We start from the raw sequence: 12,999 nt of genomic DNA on the forward strand, positions 1-12,999 counted from the left end.
ATAATGTGCAAGTTGGTTATTTTGTTGCCATTTACCATTTTTATTGCCTTTTATATCTTGAAAAAACCAACGAATTTTGTTAAACTTGGAGAAATGATAAGTTATTACTATAATTGTAGAAAACTGCATCACTCACGTTATTGTAGCAAACTGTAATTTTTAAAATGTATAAATACACCGATATTAAATACAGAAATTCAACGAGATGGTTAATAAACTTTATCAAACTCCATAGTTAAAATCACGGCATTCTAATTAACACATGCAATGCACGAAGTTTTTGTGAAATGTTTCGACTTGGTAGTTCCTTACGCTCATGGCTGCTAGGTGCATGTGTTTTTATAATCGGATAGCTGGCCTCTCGACCCACACTCGAGTGAATGCCAATGTACTTTTTCATTATTCCAAATAAAACTCGAGACTACATTATTATACCATATCTCTAATAGAGGGAGGGTTTTCAAATATGAGTCACACCTGTATATTAGAGATGTGATATTACATATGTGGTTTATTTTCTATAATTATTTTTATGTTATCCTCATTTAAAAAGAGATAGTTGAAAATATAAACATTAGGGATATTGTTTGATGACCTGCTAGCCAATCAGTGTGCCTGAGATACGTGGAGGTGACAAATAAGAGGCCGCCATGTATAACTTAGTTGTTGGCAATGTGGTGGTGGGCTTGTCTGACCTAAACGCCCATTATAAATTTGTTATGAGGTAGGTGTGGTTGTCAAATGAGCGCAGTACCTCTCATACAGAAAAACGGCTCTTCCAAGCTAGTTAGGGTTTCTTCTGTTTGGCTTTCTTCTTGAGAAAAAAAAAATGGAGGAAAATCAAAGCATCCTTCTCTTCTTACATCAGAAGAAAGTCAAATACAAAGACTACTTTTCCGTGGAGATCATGGATCAGGTCAATTTACATCGAATCAATGATTTACCAGAAACTGTAAGCCTCTCTCTATATGTATATATTCTATACAGTTGCATAATGTGACTGAAGGATTAATTCTTGGTACAGGAGGAGGGCGTTCTGCAATACAGTGGCGGATGCCATAATCATCGGCCTCGAAATTAACGGTACAATTAGTTTTTACTTATTCAGATGCGTTGATTTTAGTGTTTGAGCATATGTTATAAGAATTTTGAATATGTGAATTTAGAATTGTTTGCTGTATAATGAAAATTTGGTATAAATTGATACAGACAATGAGAGGGTGTGCCAGATGAAGAAAGGGATGCCTTTTAGAAAGAGCTCATCAGTGAGAACTATTGATGCTTTGGAAGTACAATGATGCCGCAAAATCCCCATATTTCTCCTTTGGATGTAAATGTAAAGAGGATGATCATGAGGGAATAGCAAGTGGCAATACAGGCGCCCAAATAGTCTTCCATAAAGATGTTGGTCCTGGAATTTGCAGTTTGGATTTGTTCAATTGAAGCAGATATGAGTTGTCAATACTTGTGGCTTGCACATTTAGTACTGTGCAATGTGTAATTATAGTAATTTTGCTAGCTAAAAGTTCACAATGTGTAATTGAATTTATTTATTTATTCTTATTTAGAATCAGATTGAAATTGCCGAATCAATGATTTACCAGATGTTTGTAAATTTTCTATTAATGTGAAATTGTCTGAATTTATTTATTTTTTACGCAGTTGCTCGACCTAAAACTTGGTACGTTCTTTAAAGATAGTATGGTATGGTAGTTTCAAAATTGGTATTTCCTTCATTCACACATTCAATGTACTGAACATTATGGTATTTCGTATTTGCTTCTCGTTAATGGAATGGAATTGCTCACAGGCTATTGCGTTCTACGGGACGACGTATCTACTTCTCTGCTTGAGTTTCTGTCGAATCCTTTTCTTTAGAAGAAGCTCAAACTCACATATATATGTGCATGTGATGGAGGTGCGGTGAGGAGGGAGGAGTGGAAGCTAACAGATAAATGACTCTCACTATAAGAGACGATTAAGACGTGTTGTATACTCCCACAGCATAGAGAAGTGGACCAATATTTTCTTTATATATTTTGTACAAGGGAATCATCGTCTCTTTAGAGCAATATCCATGCCAAGGACATTGTCATGCCAAATGTAGATGTGCTGTGGCTATTGTTAGAAGGGGGGCTATTAATTGTATCTAAAATTAACAATGGACATGTCTATGGAGGGCACGTATTTGGAATAATGTTGCTCATTTCTACGCTTGTTTTGCTGTAAAATCTACTTAGATTATTTGTGTGGATTAAGAAGCACACATTTGGCTGGCTCTCTTCCTTACCTGATTGTGATGTAAACTCTTTTGAAAATATGTGAGCATGCTGTAATAATCTACAATTGTTTAAGGACCAACGGCTTGTAAGTAAATTTGCAGCGTGGACGTGTATTAGGAGTGATTATAGAATACTACGATAGTATAGTCTAGGGGTGGGCATCTTAAACCGAAATACCAAACCTGCATTCTAACCGCACTGCATCGCACCGATTTCATACCGTTTCATTTGGTACCGATAGATATTCGGTACCGCTACCGTCATACCAATCGAGTATGGTATGGTAGCGGTATCAAGATTTTGATACCGGTCAATACCGTACCGTACCGAATAGTACTCTATTGAAATATAAATTATTTTTTTCATTCTCTCGCTCTCTGTCTCTCGCTTGCCTTTCAATTTCTCAAACGCTTTTGTCATTTATGTTTGGATTGTGTTTGTATTTTTGTAAGCCATAAGGCATAAGTTTAACTCTTTTTGATTGTAAGCCATAATGCATGAGTTTTAACCATTTGGATTTGATGAATATGTTGATGGATAAATATTGATTTGGTTGATTTGGATATTGAATATGTTGATTAGGATTTGGATATTGAATATGTTAATAGATATTGAATATTGAAAATGTTGATGGATATTGAATATGTTGAATCTTTGAATTTGTAACTTAGGCATCACTTATTTTGGTGTTGAATATTGAATTAGTTCATTTTTTAGTTGTATCATTTTGGTACCGAAATGGTACCGATACCGTACCGATATCGAGATGATGCGATTTGCACGGTACGGCACGGCATCAATTTCGCAAACTATAATACCGCATCGCACCATACCGATTCAAATTTTCGGTATCGGTATGTGATCGGCTCAATACCGCATCTGCATCGCACCATGCTCACCTTAGTATAGTCACGTGGTACATGTTGTACAAGTGTTATAATATAAGTGGATATTTATTGATACTATTCCCTAAAAGAGGGAAAATAAACCTTATCGTCCACCCATATTATAACGCGTATACAAGATATACCACATGACCATACTATACCATAATATTCTATAATTTCTCATGTAGTAGTGCTCTATTCGTTGATACACAACGGTCAACTAACAATCTAACGATTTTTTGAACAAGTATTAATAGCTCCATTCCGTTATATGTAGAAGTTTGATTCTGTATACAAAGAACATATGTAAACCCTAAACCCTATATATATAATATACATATGATGCCTATATATCAGTACATTTTATTATGCAAAGATGTTATAACGATGGATTGTGAACCTATGCAGTGCTGCAGGTGCATTTGAAGAAATCTTGTATACACAATCCATCCAAGGGTCTTCATTTGTCCACGACACTGAAAGAGTTTTACAGTTTTGTGTTAAATCACCAATTTGATGTAATTAAATTAGTATGATTCATGATCTGAAAGAAAGAATACTGGTCTTTGTATTTGACTATCTTTTCATTTAGGAAAAGTACACTTGAATTTTCTCCATTTTATTCTCAAGAACAAGATCAAACAAAGAAGCCCCAACTAGCTTTGAAGAACGTCCATACTTCTCTACGAGGAGAGTAGAGCCTGCATTAATTCGACACCCCAGGCCTCCTTGAACTGGGGGTATGGGTCAGGCCAATTACGTCCATAATTCTGTACCAGCTAATTTACACGGGGTAGCTAGGTGAGAAAAATTACACCATATGATGTATAACAACAGATCGCAGATCGAAGAGCAGTTTGACAGGCGCGTAATCCCATAAACAACATCATCCAGTCTATGCCATATTAAGCATTTGACGATCTGATGCCACATTAAGCATTTGGCCTCTGATGCCACCTTCCAAGGTTGCCAATTATGTACTGGGAAGGGAAATGAACCGACCATCGCAAAGCCAAGTCCTACCTATCGCTGCCTATGTGGAAACACAACAGGTTAAGCTGGATGCCAAATGCTGGATGCCAGAGCTCCACACAAAGTTTGCTTGGAGGTCCTAAAATACACACAATTCAATTTAGATTATAAGACCCACAATTTTTAGTCATCATATTAACATAATAGTCTCCTCAAATTAAATACAAAAACGGCATCTCAATTTGATTATAGATGTGCAGAGATCAGTAAAATAAACTGATAGAACATATTCTTATAATTCTGAATAAATTAAGCAAATAATTAAGCTCAGGAATACCATTAATTTTGAGGCTTCTAGCTAGAGTAGCACTCAACTCATCGGTCTGTTGCAAACTGCCTCTCCTTCTGCACAAAAAAGAATCCACACAATCAAGTTGTTAGTATCAAGAGAGGTAGAGCGAGAGAGAGAAGGAGAGTGGAGTTTCGAGATTGTGAGACAGAGATAGAGACCTACATTTTCTGGTAAATCACCGATCCGATGTAAATTTGCATGACTCATGACCTGAACGGAAAAGTGGTGTTTATATTTGACTCTCTTCTTCTGATTTATTAAGTGAAGGGTGGCTTGGTTCTCCACCATTTTCTCTCAAGAACAAAGCAAAACAAAAGAAAACCCTAACTACGAGCTACTACTGCTTGACGGCCCCCTGTACATCATAAGAAATATATAGTGGCTGCGTGCGTGGTGGGTAGGTAGGGCAGACAAATTAGTCACCTAAAATATGCCAACAAATGTATTACACTTGGCAGGCTCTGATTGTGTCACTCCACATATCTCAGGCACAGTGATTGGCCACAGGGGGCCCATGAAACTGTTATCGTAGCTGACTAGGAAACGGATAGAGCCAGCACTACCTGCATGTATTTTTGGATATAGGACAACATTGCACATGAAGTAACCCCAATTAGCAACCTCAATTCATATGGTCTAATTGTTTTGTAATTTGTAAATAATAATAGATAAGACATTAGAAGTATATTGATTTTTCCGCAATAACCGAATACTTTTGTCTATAAATACTGCATATTTGATTCCATCCATAAATCTATTTTCTTCCCTATGAGTTGGGGTTTGTTGTATATAACTTTGAGTTTTATTTTTGGTGTTCAGAGGCTAGTTCCACATAAAATATGTATACATTGTACATTGTTGTCTTTTTCAGTAACTTCATTTCACATGTTAAATAGATAATAAATAACTTTAGAATTATTTCACAAGAAGCTGTTTTTTCCAATGTTCCAACCACTCCGTTTACGGTATGAACAACTTCATTTCACTTAGAGGTTGCTTTTGAAAGTTGCTTTCACAAGAAGCACATAATAGCCTTTAATGAATTTTTCCAATTCCCATAATACCATCATTAATTTTTATAAATCACATCATCGACCACCACCTCCATCACTACCAATCCCACCTCCTCCTCCATCACCACCACCACTACCGTCGCCACCTCCACCACCACCACCACCACCTTCACCTCCACCTCTACCACTTCCACCACCACAACCACCCACCACCTCTACCTCCATTGCCACAACCACCAACTCCTCCACCACCCACCACAACCACCAACTCCACCTCCACCTATACCACGCCCACCACTTCCATTACCATCACTGCCACCACCACCACATAGTTAGTACATAACACTTTCATGTCTGTTTTAGTCATTATCAACAGTTATAATAGTTTTATATTAAAATTTATCAACAACATCATGTCCCTTTTAGTCATTATCCATAGTTACAACATTTTTATATTAAAGTTTACCAAACGATTTTGACACTGTTTTTTATACTAACAGCACTTTAAAAAAATTGTTTACCAAACATGGAACTGCTTTACTTTACAGTTCATTATTTTCAAAGCACAGTAGAAGCAGCCTTTTTAAAAAGTGATAGCAATCCCAAACCGGCCCTAAGTTATTCATGCCTTTAGTGAAAATGGTGGAGGGATTTTACGCATGGTTTTAAGTTATCCGTGCCGCAATAGCATTTTATAGAGACTGTTTTTACTTCTATCTTTAATAAAGGGGTTCCTATCATGCTTTTTTTTTTTTTTTTCTAAAAATGATGGCTTGTATTAAAAAAAAAATTTGTTAAACATTAGCTCACCCATCGCTTGTTCAACCCTTTAGAAATCTAATAGCTCATTTGCAAAACAAATAATAAATAAATGTGAGGTTATGAGCATCAATAGTGAGTATATATCCATTATAGACATGATTGAGAGAAAAAGTTAAGATAGTTTAATTGTCAATCAACGTGTCTAATTCGTATGGATGTCATGTAGATAGAATCTCACTAAATATACATATGAGCAATGCAAGGCATACCACATTTAATACCACTTTGTGTAAGTTGAACCACTCCACAAGATACCACACTGTTTGAATAACATTTAATATCTACTTTTTTTCTCAATCATGTCTATAATGGATTATTTATGGTGTAAATTCGCTTTTTCGTGTTCAAAAATTAGATTCTAAATCTGAAGTTTAAAACCTAAAATTTAGACAATAGAGAGAACTTGAAATTTCAACATGTAGGGGTCGTTTGTTACACAGGATTGACATGGACTGGCTTGGACTAAATTTAGTCTCATGTTTGTTTCATCTAATCCTACTCTTAAATGGGATTGCTAATACTGGGCCCACTAAAAACACCTTATTAGGAGGGGACTAATAAACCCATATGGAAGGAAAGGATTAACTAGTCATATGCTCACCAATGTATAACATCTATATATTATATTGTAATAATAATAACATATATATTATTATAATATACCCATATATTTTATATTATAATATATATATATATACACACACACATCTATGACATATATTTTATATAATATATATAATATACATATGCATATACAAGTATATTATTATTATTATTATATTATATATATACACATATACTGTAATATACATATATATACACATATATACTCATATTATACATATTACATATATTATATATTTTATCACATACAATATACATATGTATGTACACATATTTTTTACAAATTTATAAATAAACCCAATCCTAAATATGTATTTATAAAAAAAACCCAAACACTATTGAAACATAGAAACACACCCAAAATTAACCTCAAAATCAACAATTGTATATTTTTTGGGTGTGTTTATAAATGAGTTTTGAGTGTGTGTAATGATGGGTTTTGGGTGTGTTTATAAAGTGTTTTGGATGTTGGGTTTTTTTATAATTTCAGCCCCCATTTTGAGTGTTTTAGTGAAACTCCCTATATTTTTATTATTATATATGTATATGCATGTATATACACACATACACAGTGGCAGATCCATGAATTTTTCAGAGAAGGGGCAATTTTAAAAGGTTAAAAGTTCAACAACAACAAAATTTAGAGAATCAAATATCCTTCAAATTTAAAAAGTACTAACGTCTTTAATAATTCATGGAAAAAAATTAACATTACAAAATGCATATTACTTTATTAAATAAATAATCAAATTGTAATTGATCATACCTCGAGCTGTGCACTATACAACCTCTTCTTCTCTCTCGAGTTTGCTAATGATTATACAAATACAGAGAAAGCCAAATCAGAAATATATATATATATATATATATATATGAAAAAAACATATTATAAAAAAGAAAAAGAGAGAAAAAAAAAACATAAGAAAGAAAAAATAGAAGAGAACAACAACATAAGCAAAAAAAAAATCCCAAACCTTGCAAAAGGATTGGGTCTGAATCTGATTGCCGCAAGAGAGACTTCAACAAACAGAGCTTATAGTTTTGAATTGAATTGAATTGCTCCTCTCCGCTCTTTATTAATATGGTTTATATATATAATATGCTATACTGATTCCGTATTGGCTAAGGCCTTGTGCACGTTTTTTTTTTTTTTTTGCCTAGTCCAAAACGACGCTGCTTCGGGCCGTGACTTTAAAAAAAGACGCTGCCTGTATTATCGCTCAACACAAGAGCAACAAAAACAAACACACAAAGCAGCTCATCAAATAGAAAGGAGTTTCTCTCAGGCAAAAACACAAACAGTTGGTGCCCAAACCAGAGGGGCAGAGTGCACCACCACCACAGTGCTTTCCGCGAGGGGAGGTGCAACCGCACCTCCTTGCGCCTATATGGGTCCGCCACTGCACATACACTTACCACAATTATATCCCACATTTTCATACCACCTTATGTGGCAGATGAAGTGGACAATCACATCAATTAAAAAGTGTCAATAAATCATAAAAGTTAAGAAAACTTTAAATTAATTTTAATTGATGTGTTGTCCACCTCATCTGCCACATAAGGTGGTATGAGAATGTGGTATACAAATGTGGTAAAAGTAGCATTATTCTATATAATATATATATAATATACATATGTATATACACATATTATTATTATTATTATTATTATTATAGTATACCCATATATATATTATATATTATAATATACATATTTATATACACGTATATTATTATTATAATATACCAATATATATTATATATTATAATATCCATATATATATATATGCGTATATACACATATATGTAATATATGTATAATATATGTATACATATATATATATGTATATACTATATATTATAATATACATATATCCACGTATATACACAGATATATATTATATAATATATAATATATGTAATATACACACACACACACACACATATATATATATATATATATTGAAAAATAAAAAAAATGTAGTCCTAGTCCTAGTCCAAGCATACACCAAACACAGGATAAGTATTATCCAATTTAGAACAAGCCAAGCCAAGTCAAGACAAACCCTAAGCATAGTTCATGCCAAGATAGTCCTGTGTAACAAACGACCCAGTAGATTTTAAACTTTTCTTGATGTCAAGTTGTAAATTTTAGGGCAGAGAATGAAAGTACATGTTATATTGAGTTCGTACCTTTTTGTGACGACTTTCCCACAAAGGATCAATTTTTTATGTGTGTGTGTGTGTTTTTTTTTGTCTGACACAAACTTAATTTTTTTTTTTGGGTGGTTAATAGGAACTTAAAAGTTTGATTTTTATATTTTTCCCATTGTGCCAATATTAGCTAGGCTGCAATTTTCATGCATGGGATTAACATGATATAAGCGACAATGCAGGATTCAAACACATGACCTTGAATTTAAGGATAACTACATTTTTCTTTTGCGCTTTTAAAACATTAAAAATTTAAATTCCTAAATTCAAGTGTAAATGGATTTTGTGACTCCAGAAACTCTAGCTGCTCTCTCCCTCTGTGAGTCCTAAAGGAAAACTCCATAGAGGGGGGAGGAGGAAGAAGCATCATTGTCCCCCCCTCCCCCTCATCTCTTATCGTCTTTTCCTTTTAGGTTAGTGGATAAGTTCACTAGAGCGTTTCGAATAAAAAGCCCCTTGTGGTGATTTATTCTAAGCCATTCTTAGATTGATGTTCCCCATCATCCCTTTTAGTCTACGTTCTCAATCAAATTATTCTCCCCAAACCCGCTCCCTGATGTTGCTCATGTTCTCTAAATTTGATTCTACATCGTCTTTGACCAAGGTTGCTACAAATCATCAAATTGTTCTTTGGCAAGGTTGTTGTTTTCATTTATTTGTTAACTCTTATGTGTAGGTAGATCATTGGAAATTATATTTTCTCCATATCCATTATAGATGCGGTGGTGTGTGGCTGGCGCTTCAAGTAGCGGTGGTAGGGTTCGTTTAGGCTCATGGGTTGTTTTACGGTTTGGTTATGTTGGGTTTGTGAGCTTTGTTTGGACTTATGGTTAATTGTGGTGATGTGGGTTAGTAGTTTTAGTGCGGCTTTTGTCCGGGTTAGTTTTGCTTTTAGCATGTTAGTTTGTTTCCCTTTTGGGATTAGTTCTTTAGATGTCTTGTTGATGTCTTTGATTGTACCGTTGAAGTTTATCTAATGAAGTTTCTCTTTGATAAAAAAGAAAAAGAAAAAGAAGTATAAATGGATTCCATAATATGTCAACTAATTGGAGGGAAATGTGTTTGTGCAAATTTGAATATTCCGGGATGATTCTTCTCTCTCATTCGTCCCTCCTTCTAGACTCCCAGCATGATAAAACAAATCATCGGAAAACCATTGGTGTGGTGGTGGCAAATGTCCCTCTAGTGCCTAAGTTAGTAATAACACAGGGTATTTCTGAAAAGTGCAGAGATGTTTCTCTATGGGAGAGATAGGTGGCTTGGAAGCCGAGTAGGTAAGAGAGGTGGTGGCAGCTAGGGCTGGTTGGCCAGCAAATAAGAGTGCTGGAGAGAGAGAGAGAGAGAGAGAGAGAGAGAGAGAGAGAGAGAGAGAGAGTAATTTTAGGGAATTTCATAGTTACCTTATTTTTGTTCTCCATTAGCTTAAATAGATTTTCCTTTCTTGTAATATTCCTTTTCCAATTGAGGGAGGAGTAATTGAGAATTATTCATCCTGATTAATTGAGTTGAGAGAAGTTATGGAAGGAAATAAATAGATTGAGGGAATTTATTCCCTCAACCTAAATAGGTAACCCTCATATTGAATATTTATTAAATCAGAATATTGATTTAAATAAGGGACATTTTGGAAAAAGCAAAAGGAGAGAGAAAAATTTTAAAAGAAGCAAAAATGGACAAAAATACCCTTATTTATTTTTAGATTTCCTAAGGAATCCAATACATTTGCATGTCTTTGATTTGAAAGTTGAGTGGTTTTTTTGTCTTTTTTGAAAAAGCTTTGGTTTTTTCCAAAAGTGAAATTTTTTTTATGTCTAAAACCTAAAAAACCTTTTAAATAATATATTATTAGGGTTTGCTTTTTTTCCATGTGGCACCTCCTGATTGGACGTCGATTTATTTGCTCCCACAAAATGCACGATAGGAAAGATTGTGAGAATGTGAAGGTGAAAATGTCCCACATTGAAAAGTTAAGGGACCGAGCATGAGCTTATAAAGAGTTGGACTACTGCTCCCATTGCCAATTGGTTTTGAGGTAAAATCTCAACTTCCTTCATAGAGAAGATAGCTTAGCCTTCCCCTTGATAAAGAAGCAAATAATAATTTTGCTCTTTGATTGGAATTCAAGTTCGAGGTCATTTGGATTTAAGTCCATTGGGGTTTTGCGTTTACTCGTGTTAAGTTAGGATTGCCCAACAAAAAACTTACAAAGAGATAAGATTGCTATATTCTTAGCATCATATGAAATTATAAAAGCAACTATTGTAGGAAATTACAACACCAAATACACGAATTATCCTTCTTGTGTTCAATCACAGCCGAAGAATCATCAACCATATTTGTTTTACCAATAACATATCGGAATTGCCATTCAAAGAAATGAAAAATAAAATGGTAAAATGGTAAAATGGTAAAATCGCCTTGTTCATTAGTGACCTTTTAAAAAGGAGACACATTCATTGGCCCTCAGAAAACATGAACAAAAATTATTAGTTAAGTGCCCAATTAGTGAGGACCCATCCCTTTATGTGACAACGCTTTTCTCACTGGGAATTCAGACAGAGGAGCGTCTGCTTCTGTGTCTGTGTAAATGGGCATTAGGCTCCTAGTAGGCCCCACAAGCAGCCCATTCACGCCGACTACTGCCCTATCTTTTTAGCAAAGTGACCGCCCAACCACTTTTTCGGCGTTTCCGGTCAATAGTGTATGCTATATGTATAACCCAGGAAAAAATGTCCTCCATGTGAAATTACGATGCTATCCTTTTTTCCATCCTCATTTCTCACTCCTTTTTTAAATGGCTTGTCTTTGTTAAAAGCATCAATGGCTACAAACATGTTTCTCGTGTCACAAAACAGAAGAAAAACTTCCCCAAAATTTTAGTGATAAATATGACAATCTTTAGGGAATCTCCAATGCATCTGAAAAAGGAACATACCATTTTTCTTTTTCACATCTACATGTGCTCAAAAGGACTCCAACATAATGCTAACTTATCGCATCGCGTATTATAATTTAAATCAATTAATAATATTAGGTGGCAATTGCCATTCCTTCTGTTAGATTGTTAATTTGTTAGGTGGCAATTCTACCACATTGCTATAAACCCCATTAACTGCAATTGAATTTGCCATATTCAAATCCAATTGGGATCCGATTAAGTATGCGAATCCAATCCAGTCTATAATGGAATTGGATTGATTGGATCCAACAGAAAGCATCTATGAAATAAAATGTACATAGATTGGTTCGGTTTTTCTTTTTTCAACACCATAAAACTAATCAAATCTAACTTAGTTGATTTCTGAAAGTCGCATCCAATCCAATCCAATCCAAAATTCACCTAAAGTTGAAATGGTTAAGTCAGTTTAATCAATTTGGATTGGATTTTGTTCACTGGTATGAATTACTATGAGGATACCTTCCCTATCTAATAAAAAATAAAAAATAAAAAAAAAAATTATTAAGGGCGGAGACCATAAGTATTGGAACCAACCAATGAACTCAACCAAATCCTCCTTCGTTTGATCATTCAACGTACCAGTCCTATGCAAAATTTGATTGAACATACACAATGGGCATGTCTAGTATGCAATGAAGTTGTTGCTGCTTATCATCTAAAGAAATTAAAATAATGGAGGGTATTTTCGTCATATAAGACCACAACTACTAATAATACAAACCCATCAGGAAATAATGAATCAGCCAGTGCCATATGTAGACTTCTCATGTCACAAGCTTCATAATTCAATTCAAAAAAGAGCTCAAAAAATATGAAGAAAAATAAATAAAGCCTGAATAATAGGGCCCAAAACTCACCTGTTAGTGCATGTC

At 34.4% G+C, this 12,999-nt stretch overlaps 2 long non-coding RNA genes across 2 annotated transcripts; one reads left to right on the forward strand and one right to left on the reverse strand.

Annotated features, from left to right (window-relative positions):
- Window positions 1-769: 769 nt before the first annotated feature.
- On the forward strand, window positions 770-1,593 carry LOC148920306 (uncharacterized). The gene is made up of 3 exons (XR_016124468.1): window positions 770-952; window positions 1,025-1,083; window positions 1,210-1,593. It is a non-coding gene; the product is annotated as an uncharacterized LOC148920306 (long non-coding RNA).
- A 2,121-nt stretch (window positions 1,594-3,714) lies between these two features.
- LOC103330591 (uncharacterized) lies at window positions 3,715-4,822 on the reverse strand. Its single transcript, XR_016124467.1, has 3 exons — window positions 4,656-4,822; window positions 4,479-4,546; window positions 3,715-4,280 (listed from the first exon to the last, which is right to left on the reverse strand). It is a non-coding gene; the product is annotated as an uncharacterized LOC103330591 (long non-coding RNA).
- Window positions 4,823-12,999: the final 8,177 nt, after the last annotated feature.

This window comes from Prunus mume, linkage group LG2, assembly GCF_029339155.1.
Source record: "Prunus mume cultivar Tortuosa linkage group LG2, ASM2933915v1, whole genome shotgun sequence".
NCBI lineage: Eukaryota > Viridiplantae > Streptophyta > Magnoliopsida > Rosales > Rosaceae > Prunus > Prunus mume.